The following is an 11,818-nucleotide window of genomic DNA, read 5'->3' as shown; positions in this document are numbered from 1 at the left end:
TTCAGACTTTCTCCATATAATGTATGGGGTGGGATGAGAATACGCTTTAGGGACATATTGCAAATACTTGGACTGATGCATTTCCCTCCTCTGGATTCTTTGGATGTGCAGTTGCTTTTGTAAAAGGCCTGTATTGCACCAGCAGATTCTGTGACCAGCCATTGGTCTGGTGGCCTATCACACACAGATCTTTTCTTATACACACCAACTATTGGTCTGATTGGACAGATATTGGTCAGAGAATCTGTTGGTGTAATACAGGCTTTGATTATAGATAGGTATATGATGCATTTGGCTAGAATTGATAGAAGTGGTCAGAACCAGAGGGGGGTGGATTGTAGGAGAGGGACACCTCATGGGGAGCCAGATCCCCCACACTGCAGACCACAGCCAGATCCCCCACACTGCAGACCACAGCCAGATCCCCCACACTGCAGACCACAGCCAGATCCACCACACTGCAGACCACCTCCAGATCCCCCACACTGCAGACCACAGCCAGATCCCCCACACTGCAGACCACAGCCAGATCCCCCACACTGCAGACCACAGCCAGATCCCCCACACTGCAGACCACAGCCAGATCCACCACACTGCAGACCACCGCCAGATCCCCCACACTGCAGACCACCGCCAGATCCCCCACACTGCAGACCACAGCCAGATCCCCCACACTGCAGACCACAGCCAGATCCCCCACACTGCAGACCACAGCCAGATCCACCACACTTCAGACCACAGCCAGATCCCCCACACTGCAGACCACCGCCAGATCCCCCACACTGCAGACCACAGCCAGATCCCCCACACTGCAGACCACAGCCAGATCCCCCACACTGCAGACCACCGCCAGATCCACCACACTGCAGACCACAGCCAGATCCACCACACTGCAGACCACAGCCAGATCCCCAACACTGCAGACCACAGCCAGATCCCCCACACTGCAGACTACAGCCAGATCCCCCACACTGCAGACCACAGCCAGATCCCCCACACTGCAGACCACAGCCAGATCCCCCACACTGCAGACCACAGCCAGATCCACCACACTGCAGACCACAGCCAGATCCCCCACACTGTAGACCTCAGCCAGACCCCCCACACTGCAGACCACAGCCAGATCCCCCACAGTGCAGACCACAGCCAGATCCCCCACACTGCAGACCACAGCCAGATCCACCACACTGCAGACCACAGCCAGATCCCCCACACTGCAGACCACAGCCAGATCCACCACACTGCAGACCACCGCCAGATCTCCCACACTGCAGACCACCGCCAGATCCCCCACACTGCAGACCACCGCCAGATCCCCCACACTGCAGACCACAGCCAGATCCCCCACACTGCAGTCCACAGCCAGATCCCCCACACTGCAGACCACAGCCAGATCCACCACACTGCAGACCACAGCCAGATCCACCACACTGCAGACCACAGCCAGATCCCCCACACTGCAGACCACAGCCAGATCCCCCACACTGCAGACCACAGCCAGATCCCCCACACTGCAGACCCAGCATATCCCCCACACTGCAGACCACAGCCATATCCCCCACACTGCAGACCACAGCCAGATCCCCCACACTGCAGACCACAGCCAGATCCCCCACACTGCAGACCACAGCCAGATCCCCCACACTGCAGACCACAGCCACACCCACCACACTGCAGACCACAGCCAGAACCACCACAGTGCATACCACAGCCAGATCCCCCACACTGCATACCACAGCCAGATCCACCACACTGCAGACCACAGCCAGATCCACCACACTGCAGACCACAGCCAGATCCCCCACACTGCATACCACAGCCAGATCCACCACACTGCAGACCACAGCCAGATCCCCCACACTGCAGACCACAGCCAGATCCCCCACACTGCAGACCACCGCCAGATCCACCACACTGCAGACCACAGCCAGATCCCCCACACTGCAGACCACAGCCAGAACCACCACACTGCAGACCACAGCCAGATCCCCCACAGTGCATACCACAGCCAGATCCCCCACACTGCAGACCACAGCCAGATCCCCCACACTGCAGACCACAGCCAGATCCACCACACTGCAGACCACCTCCAGATCCCCCACACTGCAGACCACAGCCAGATCCCCCACAGTGCAGACCACAGCCAGATCCACCACAGTGCATACCACAGCCAGATCCCCCACACTGCAGACCACAGCCAGATCCCCCACACTGCAGACCACAGCCAGATCCCCCACACTGCAGACCACCGCCAGATCCACCACACTTCAGACCACAGCCAGATCCCCCACACTGCAGACCACAGCCAGATCCCCCACACTGCAGACCACAGCCAGATCCCCCACACTGCAGACCACAGCCAGATCCCCCACACTGCAGACCACCGCCAGATCCACCACACTGCAGACCACAGCCAGATCCACCACACTGCAGACCACAGCCAGATCCCCAACACTGCAGACCACAGCCAGATCCCCCACACTGCAGACTACAGCCAGATCCCCCACACTGCAGACCACAGCCAGATCCCCCACACTGCAGACCACAGCCAGATCCCCCACACTGCAGACCACAGCCAGATCCACCACACTGCAGACCACAGCCAGATCCCCCACACTGTAGACCTCAGCCAGATCCCCCACACTGCAGACCACAGCCAGATTCCCCACAGTGCAGACCACAGCCAGATCCCCCACACTGCAGACCACAGCCAGATCCACCACACTGCAGACCACAGCCAGATCCCCCACACTGCAGACCACAGCCAGATCCACCACACTGCAGACCACCGCCAGATCCCCCACACTGCAGACCACCGCCAGATCCCCCACACTGCAGACCACCGCCAGATCCCCCACACTGCAGACCACAGCCAGATCCCCCACACTGCAGTCCACAGCCAGATCCCCCACACTGCAGACCACAGCCAGATCCACCACACTGCAGACCACAGCCAGATCCCCCACACTGCAGACCACAGACAGATCCCCCACACTGCAGACCACAGCCAGATCCCCCACACTGCAGACCACAGCCATATCCCCCACACTGCAGACCACAGCCAGATCCCCCACACTGCAGACCACAGCCAGATCCCCCACACTGCAGACCACAGCCAGATCCCCCCACACTGCAGACCACAGCCACACCCCACCACACTGCAGACCACAGCCAGAACCACCACAGTGCAGACCACCGCCAGATCCCCCACACTGCAGACCACAGCCAGATCCCCCACACTGCAGTCCACAGCCAGAACCACCACACTGCAGACCACAGCCAGATCCCCCACACTGCAGACCACAGCCAGATCCCCCACACTGCAGACCACCGCCAGATCCCCCACACTGCAGACCACAGCCAGATCCCCCACACTGCAGTCCACAGCCAGATCCCCCACACTGCAGACCACAGCCAGATCCACCACACTGCAGACCACAGCCAGATCCCCCACACTGCAGACCACAGCCAGATCCCCCACACTGCAGACCACAGCCAGATCCCCCACACTGCAGACCACAGCCATATCCCCCACACTGCAGACCACAGCCAGATCCCCCACACTGCAGACCACAGCCAGATCCCCCACACTGCAGACCACAGCAGATCCCCCACACTGCAGACCACAGCCACACCCACCACACTGCAGACCACAGCCAGAACCACCACAGTGCATACCACAGCCAGATCCCCCACACTGCAGACCACAGCCAGATCCCCCACACTGCAGACCACAGCCAGATCCCCCACACTGCAGACCACAGCCAGATCCACCACACTGCAGACCACCTCCAGATCCCCCACACTGCAGACCACAGCCAGATCCCCCACACTGCAGACCACAGCCAGATCCCCCACACTGCAGACCACAGCCAGATCCCCCACACTGCAGACCACAGCCAGATCCACCACAGTGCATACCACAGCCAGATCCCCCACACTGCAGACCACAGCCAGATCCCCCACACTGCAGACCACAGCCAGATCCCCCACACTGAAGACCACAGCCAGATCCACCACACTTCAGACCACAGCCAGATCCCCCACACTGCAGACCACAGCCAGATCCCCCACACTGCAGACCACAGCCAGATCCCCCACACTGCAGACCACAGCCAGATCCCCCACACTGCAGACCACCGCCAGATCCACCACACTGCAGACCACAGCCAGATCCACCACACTGCAGACCACAGCCAGATCCCCAACACTGCAGACCACAGCCAGATCCCCCACAGTGCAGACCACAGCCAGATCCACCACACTGCAGACCACAGCCAGATCCCCCACACTGCAGACCACAGCCAGATCCACCACACTGCAGACCACCGCCAGATCTCCCACACTGCAGACCACCGCCAGATCCCCCACACTGCAGACCACCGCCAGATCCCCCACACTGCAGACCACAGCCAGATCCCCCACACTGCAGTCCACAGCCAGATCCCCCACACTGCAGACCACAGCCAGATCCACCACACTGCAGACCACAGCCAGATCCACCACACTGCAGACCACAGCCAGATCCCCCACACTGCAGACCACAGCCAGATCCCCCACACTGCAGACCACAGCCAGATCCCCCACACTGCAGACCACAGCCATATCCCCCACACTGCAGACCACAGCCAGATCCCCCACACTGCAGACCACAGCCAGATCCCCCACACTGCAGACCACAGCCAGATCCCCCACACTGCAGACCACAGCCACACCCACCACACTGCAGACCACAGCCAGATCCCCCACACTGCATACCACAGCCAGATCCACCACACTGCAGACCACAGCCAGATCCCCCACACTGCAGACCACAGCCAGATCCCCCACACTGCAGACCACCGCCAGATCCACCACACTGCAGACCACAGCCAGATCCCCCACACTGCAGACCACAGCCAGAACCACCACACTGCAGACCACAGCCAGATCCCCCACAGTGCATACCACAGCCAGATCCCCCACACTGCAGACCACAGCCAGATCCCCCACACTGCAGACCACAGCCAGATCCACCACACTGCAGACCACCTCCAGATCCCCCACACTGCAGACCACAGCCAGATCCCCCACACTGCAGACCACAGCCAGATCCCCCACACTGCAGACCACAGCCAGATCCCCCACAGTGCAGACCACAGCCAGATCCACCACAGTGCATACCACAGCCAGATCCCCCACACTGCAGACCACAGCCAGATCCCCCACACTGCAGACCACAGCCAGATCCCCCACACTGCAGACCACCGCCAGATCCACCACACTTCAGACCACAGCCAGATCCCCCACACTGCAGACCACAGCCAGATCCCCCACACTGCAGACCACAGCCAGATCCCCCACACTGCAGACCACAGCCAGATCCCCCACACTGCAGACCACCGCCAGATCCACCACACTGCAGACCACAGCCAGATCCCCCACACTGCAGACCACAGCCACACCCACCACACTGCAGACCACAGCCAGATCCACCACACTGCAGACCACAGCCAGATCCACCACACTGCAGACCACAGCCAGATCCCCCACACTGCAGACCACAGCCAGATCCCCCACACTGCAGACCACAGCCAGATCCCCCACACTGCAGACGAGAGCCAGATCCCCCTTACTGCAGACCACAGCCAGATCCCCCACACTGCAGACCACAGCCAGATCCCCCACACTGCAGACCACAGCCAGATCCACCACACTGCAGACCACAGCCAGATCCCCCACACTGCAGACCACAGCCAGATCCCCCACACTGCAGACCACAGCCAGATCCCCCACACTGCAGACCACAGCCAGATCCCCCACACTGCAGACCACAGCCAGATCCCCCACATTGCAGACCACAGCCAGATCCCCGGGACTTCTCTTCATGCTCTGACGCTCACATATTATTGTACGCGTGTTACTTTAGTGATTTGCTTTGCGTCTTTTTAATTATATTCACTGCAGTAAAGAAGATCTATTCCGCGTGTGCGCAGTGTGAGATGTCTTTATTCTTGCAGTCCTGAGCGCTCACTAGTAATACCTTTATAAGATGCACTGCGAAAAATAACGCAATTGGGGGTGCGCTTCTGGCAATGGGCGACCGCTGTGACCACTGTATCTATGTGAGGAATATACGTGCTTCTAAAATTACCTTTATCATTAGATTTATGGGGGTGATCACTGAAGAAATATTATAGTAGGGATGATTCAGTCAATAGAGAAGAGGTGACTTCGCTCCCTGAGGTCATTTGTGGAGTTGAGATGAAGCAAGACCTGCAGGCGATATATAAAAAGCCGGAGAAAATGTATTCAGAGAGGACGTGTCCTGATCAGACTGAAGAACCTAATAGTAGGATATAGTCACATAGAGCTATACTTACTGGAGCCCACAGGAGCTAACCCATCCTTATTCAGGGGCGCTAGACCAGCTAGTGACAGACGACGGCGGTCAAGGCGCCACTCATTGCTTCCGGACGCCCTTGAGAGAACTTCCGGCCGATTGGAACGCATGGATGGAACGCATGCTCGTGACTTATGGGATTTGAAGTGTGGAACACATCGCTCCGATTATGCGCCAGAGAAGGCGCAGGAGATGAAGCGAAGACGCCCACTGTAAATATAAGCTCTTCGCTCCAGGTTGATGTATATGATCGACCCCAGATATCCTTACAACGGTATATACAAGTGACACACCCAGTATAAAGCCACCGTCACTAGCTGCCATTATTGAAAGGGGAGAAAAACATATAGAAATAAGAAGATAATTACATAATAGTGAGAGGGGCCCCGTATTATAACGAGGTACCACCAAATCACTAATAACTGGATAAAGGAACCCCGATACAAGGGGTGACCATACATTATATAGGTACTTCTCGCACCAAATTAGACCAAAAAAGAGGACAATGACAAAATTACTGAAGGCAAAGCCTATAGGGCAGGAGAGACCGTCTTAAATGAAGCACGTAAAAGTCAGTCTCTCATTAAGACCATGTGGTGACTGGGATCGGAAGCGATAAATCCACTCAGTTTCTTTCTGGAGAATCTTCCGATCCCAGTCACCCCTCCTCGGAGACAGTGGGACGACCTCCAATGCTGAAAAAGTCATAGGATTCAGGTTCCCCCATGATGTTGATTTACATGATTCGCAATGAGGGTGTCCTTATGTTTCGCAATGTCATTAATGTGTTCACACATTCTCCGTCTGAACTCTCTAAACGTCTTCCCAATGTAATCCCTGGGACAGGTGCATTGGCATATGTACATGACTCCCTTCATCTTACAGTTAATGAAATCTCTAATCGTATGGACACAATTGGTGACAGAACACGTCACGTTTTAGATGTTCTTACAAAATTACAGGCCTTGCATGTGCGACATTTGAAGACTCCTATTGGTCTTCTATCAAGCCAGGTACCCTCATGTTTTGGGCCTGTATAATGACTGTATCAACCGGTCTTTCAGGCTTCTGCCCTTACGATAAGTAATCTGTGGAAAGGGTACAATGGCTTTAGAGAGGTCCTTATCCATGGTCAAAATTGGCCAGTAGGTTTTTAGAATGTTAACGACTTCCTCATTGGCAACATCAAATGTCCCAATCAATTGGATCAGATCATCAGCTTTTTTGACCCTTGGTATAAGGAGGTCACTCCTCCTACTTCCTTCTGCTACCTGGAAGGCCTCTTTTAGGGTAGAATCAGGGTAGCCTCTCTGAGAAAGTATATTTTTGAGCTTTTTGGACTCGCAATAGAATTTCTCATTGTTCGAGCAGTTTCTACGTATGCAAAGGTATTGCCCCTTGGGGATACCTCTCTTAACTGTAACTGGATGATGACTACTCCAGTGTAAGATACTATTCGTAGCTGTAGGTTTACGAAATACTGAAGTTGTCAGACTGCCTGAGACAAGTCTAACATCTACATCAAGAAAGGTAATACATTCAGGTTGGATTTCATACGTGAAACTAAGGCCAATGTTGTTGTTGTTAAGTGAGGTGATAAGATCATAAAATTCTTCCCTGGTCCCTCCTCAAATAAGAAAGACGTCATCGATGTAGCGCGTCCAGAAAATAATCTTATCACTCCACCAGACTTGGTGGCCTGGGAAGACGTATTTGTCTTCCCACCAACCCAGGAGGAGATTAGCATATGTCGGGCGCATGGACTCCCCATAGCTGTCCCCCTGAGCTGGTGGTAAAACAGTCCATTAAACAAAAATAAATTATGAGTGAGACTGTATTCTAGAAGGCGTATGATGAATTGGTTATGATTGTCACCATGAGTACCTCTGGTCATGAGATGTGTGCTGTTTCTGCCATACCTCTATCATGGGGTATAGATGTGTATAAAGAGTCTACATCTATACTGGCGAGAAAGCAGTTAGAGTCTATGGAAATCGCTTCGATCTTGCATAAAAAATCCATAGTATCTCGTGTATGACGGCAAAGACAGCACAAAGCCCCTCAGAACTCTGTCTAGATACACTCCACAATGATGTGTAAGGGAGTCCACGCCCGACACAATCGGTGGACCCTTAAGGACATGCAGTCCATTGTGCACCTTAGGGAGACAGTAAAAAGTTGCCAATTGTGGAGATTTAGGCAAAAGGAATAGATATTCTGTTTTATTAATGACTCCTTTTTCAAGACCTTCCTGAAGGATGGGTTTAAGTTGTGTCTGAAATACCGTGGAGGGACCACCGGGGAGGGTCCTATAACTATTCTTGTCTTTTATTAAATAGAAGCACATCTTCTGATATTGTGGATGGCCAAGTATGACCAAGTTGCCACCTTTGTCTGATGGTTTTATTACAATAATATTGTCAATTTCAAGGCTCCTAAGAGCTTTTGACTCACATTGAGATAAATTGTGATGTATTGATTTATTGCCAGTAAGTTGCTCCAATGCAGTACCTACTAACTGTGAAAAATATCTATATGTTCCGAATTCATCGGAGGTGGTAACCTAGTGCTCATTAGGCGGTTAAAGGGCCCTCAACTGGTTCTTTCGAACCGTCTTCCCATAAGTTCATCAGGGTCTGTAAATCTGGGAAATCATCAACAAGAATTCCTAGTTCAGTTCATGTTTATTGGTATTCAAATAGTCGTCTACAAAACAGATTCAAATCCTTGATCCATGTGAAACCATTGATCTTAGTCGTGGGTACAAAAGAGAAACCTCTCTGTATTACATCTGTCTCAATATTAGTCAAAATGCGGGAAGAAAGATTGATAATTGAGACTATCAGTTATGGACGCCCTTCGTACCATCTCTTAGTTGATTTATTATAATTCGTGTTTTTGCATGACCCTGGGGGTTCCGAATCAGAAAATTCAACTTTAGATGATGAAACCTCTGACTCCGAATGTGTGACTGTTTTGTTGTCAAAGGTATATGCCTTCTTGTGCCTAAATTCCGTCAAGTCCTTGTTAAACTGTCTATGTTTCCTTTCCTTCAAAAGGTTTTGAAAACGCTCTACTGAGGTCTGAAGGGAAGATTCTCTCCTATTGAAATCAATATCTGACTTAAATTTAAGTGAGTTCTTTAACTTAGTTGACGTTTCCTCAAAAACCCTTTTTTCTTCCTCCAACAGGAGGGACATTAATTTCAGTGAATTACTAGTCAGTTCTTGCTCCCATTTAGTTAATAATTGGGGAGATGAGATGCGGCCGCTGGTTTAATCGATATCCTGAGGCCCTTAGGTACAATTTGATGTTCAATATAGCTTTCTAGGGATCTCACCTCCCACCACGATTTAATGTTCTCCTTGTATCCGGTGTAGAGATCTCTGAAAGCTATCTTGCAGGTTTCTGAGGACGTCAAACCCGATATCTCCTTGTCTCGGGCTTCTTGTATTAAAGCCTCAGAAAAGAGCGTCTCAGACAAAAAACTGTCCGTATCAGTAGTAAATGTTTTAGATATTACGTAATACACGTAATAATTAAATTTGCATAAGTGAAAACGAGGAATATCCGCGCTTCTAAAATGACCTTTATTATTAGATTCTGGGTGATAGGACAAAGCTATTGATAATAAGTTACGCTCACCTAACAATACAATAGATAGATGTTGCCAATAAGGAAGTCGTTAACATTCTATAAACCTACTAAAATCCAATTTTGACCATGGATAAGGACCTCTCTGAAGCCATTGTACCCTTTCCACAGATTACTTATCGTAAGGGCAGAAGCCTGAAAGGTTGGTACACAGTCGATACACCGGCCCAAAACACGAGGGTACCGGGCTTGATAGAAGACCAATAGGAGTTTTGTAAGAACATCTAAAACCGTGACGTGTTCTGTCACCAATTATGTCCACACGATTAGAGATTTCATTACCTGTAAGATGAAGGGAGTCGTGTATATGTGCCGATGCACCTGTCCCAGGGATTACATTGGGAAGACGTTTAGAGAGTTCAGACGGAGAATGTGTGAACACATTAATGACATTGTGAAACATAAGGACACCCTCATTGCACCCTCTGATCCCGGACCTATTTAACCAGGTTGTTGGGGCTAAAGTGTCTGGTGTAGGGAGCCGGTGGTCGTGTCCCCTCACTATTGTAGGGTGTTCAGGGGTTATATAGTCGAGGTACGTGGATATGCAACCATCCACCTTTGGGATCTTTGCATAGGCTGAGCAGCCAGGGAAAGTGCTAGGTCTTGTGCAGGGGTCTCCCTTTTGGTTCCTTAGCTTTGGATCCAGTGAGTCATATATGCATGTTGCATTGTCTTGTTACCTGTACACCGTCCGTGACATTAGGTTCTTCAGTCTGATCAGGACACGTCCTCTCTGAGTACATTTTCTCCGTCTTTTTATATATCGCCTGCAGGTCTTGCATCTTCTCAACTCCACAAATGACCTCAGGGAGCGAAGTAACCTCTCTTCTATTTACTGAATCATCCCTACTATAATATTTCTTCAGTGATCACCCCCCATAATCTAATGATAAAGGTCATTTTAGAAGCACGGATATTCCTCTGTTTCACTTATGCTAATTTAATTATTACGTGCCTAATATCTAAAACATTAACTACTGTATTCCTGATGAGGAGAGAGATTCCCCGGCCTGTCAGTCGGCACAGCCATCTTCACTGCTGTCACGTGGAGAGAGACTCATAGCCAGAGTGGGCACAACACCAGGGAGCCTGTGTCCTAGAACTGGTCACAGAGTCTACCGCCATGAAATTCACTGGTAAACCCGCACACTACCAGGTCCGTACCTATAATCTGTATGCAAATGAGCAGTTAAGTGCACCAAGGGCGGGTCTAATGCACCCTGTGCATCCTGCTTCTCCTGCATTGTCTGCCAACATCTTCCCACCCTCCTTGTTCAGTAGGGCCATGTTCCTGCATAGTCCTCGCCTGACCCTGTCAATGAAGAAGGAGAGGGAGCAGAGGAAGCAAGAGGAGACTGTCCTCGGTGCACTTAAAGGCTGTGGACACCTTCAAGGCAATTTTTTATGATTGCAGTTTACTTAAAAATCTGTCTTTTTGTAGATTGTTGCTCCTGAGTTCCATCAGCTGACGGTTCATGTGAAGCCTTCACTCTGATCTGACCTCATAGACACTTATGTTATAGCTAAACTCTTATTAAACTAATAAATTGATGCCTTAAATAGGTGTTTATGAGGTCAGGAGATCGGATCAGGCTTCACATGAGCCGTCAGCTGACATAACTCAGGAGGAATAGTCTGAAAATAGACTTTTAACCACATGTATTTCAAAAACTGCAGAAAATTTTTCATACCGACCAATTGAAAAAAATTTTTTAGCCCAAAATGAGTTAAATGCAATCATAAAAACGGAGGAAACTGCTGAGGATGGGCATCGTGGTG

The sequence above is a fragment of the Bufo gargarizans genome, chromosome 1, assembly GCF_014858855.1.
Source record: "Bufo gargarizans isolate SCDJY-AF-19 chromosome 1, ASM1485885v1, whole genome shotgun sequence".
NCBI classification, from domain to species: Eukaryota; Metazoa; Chordata; class Amphibia; order Anura; family Bufonidae; genus Bufo; species Bufo gargarizans.
Note: the sequence above shows the minus strand (reverse complement) of the source record.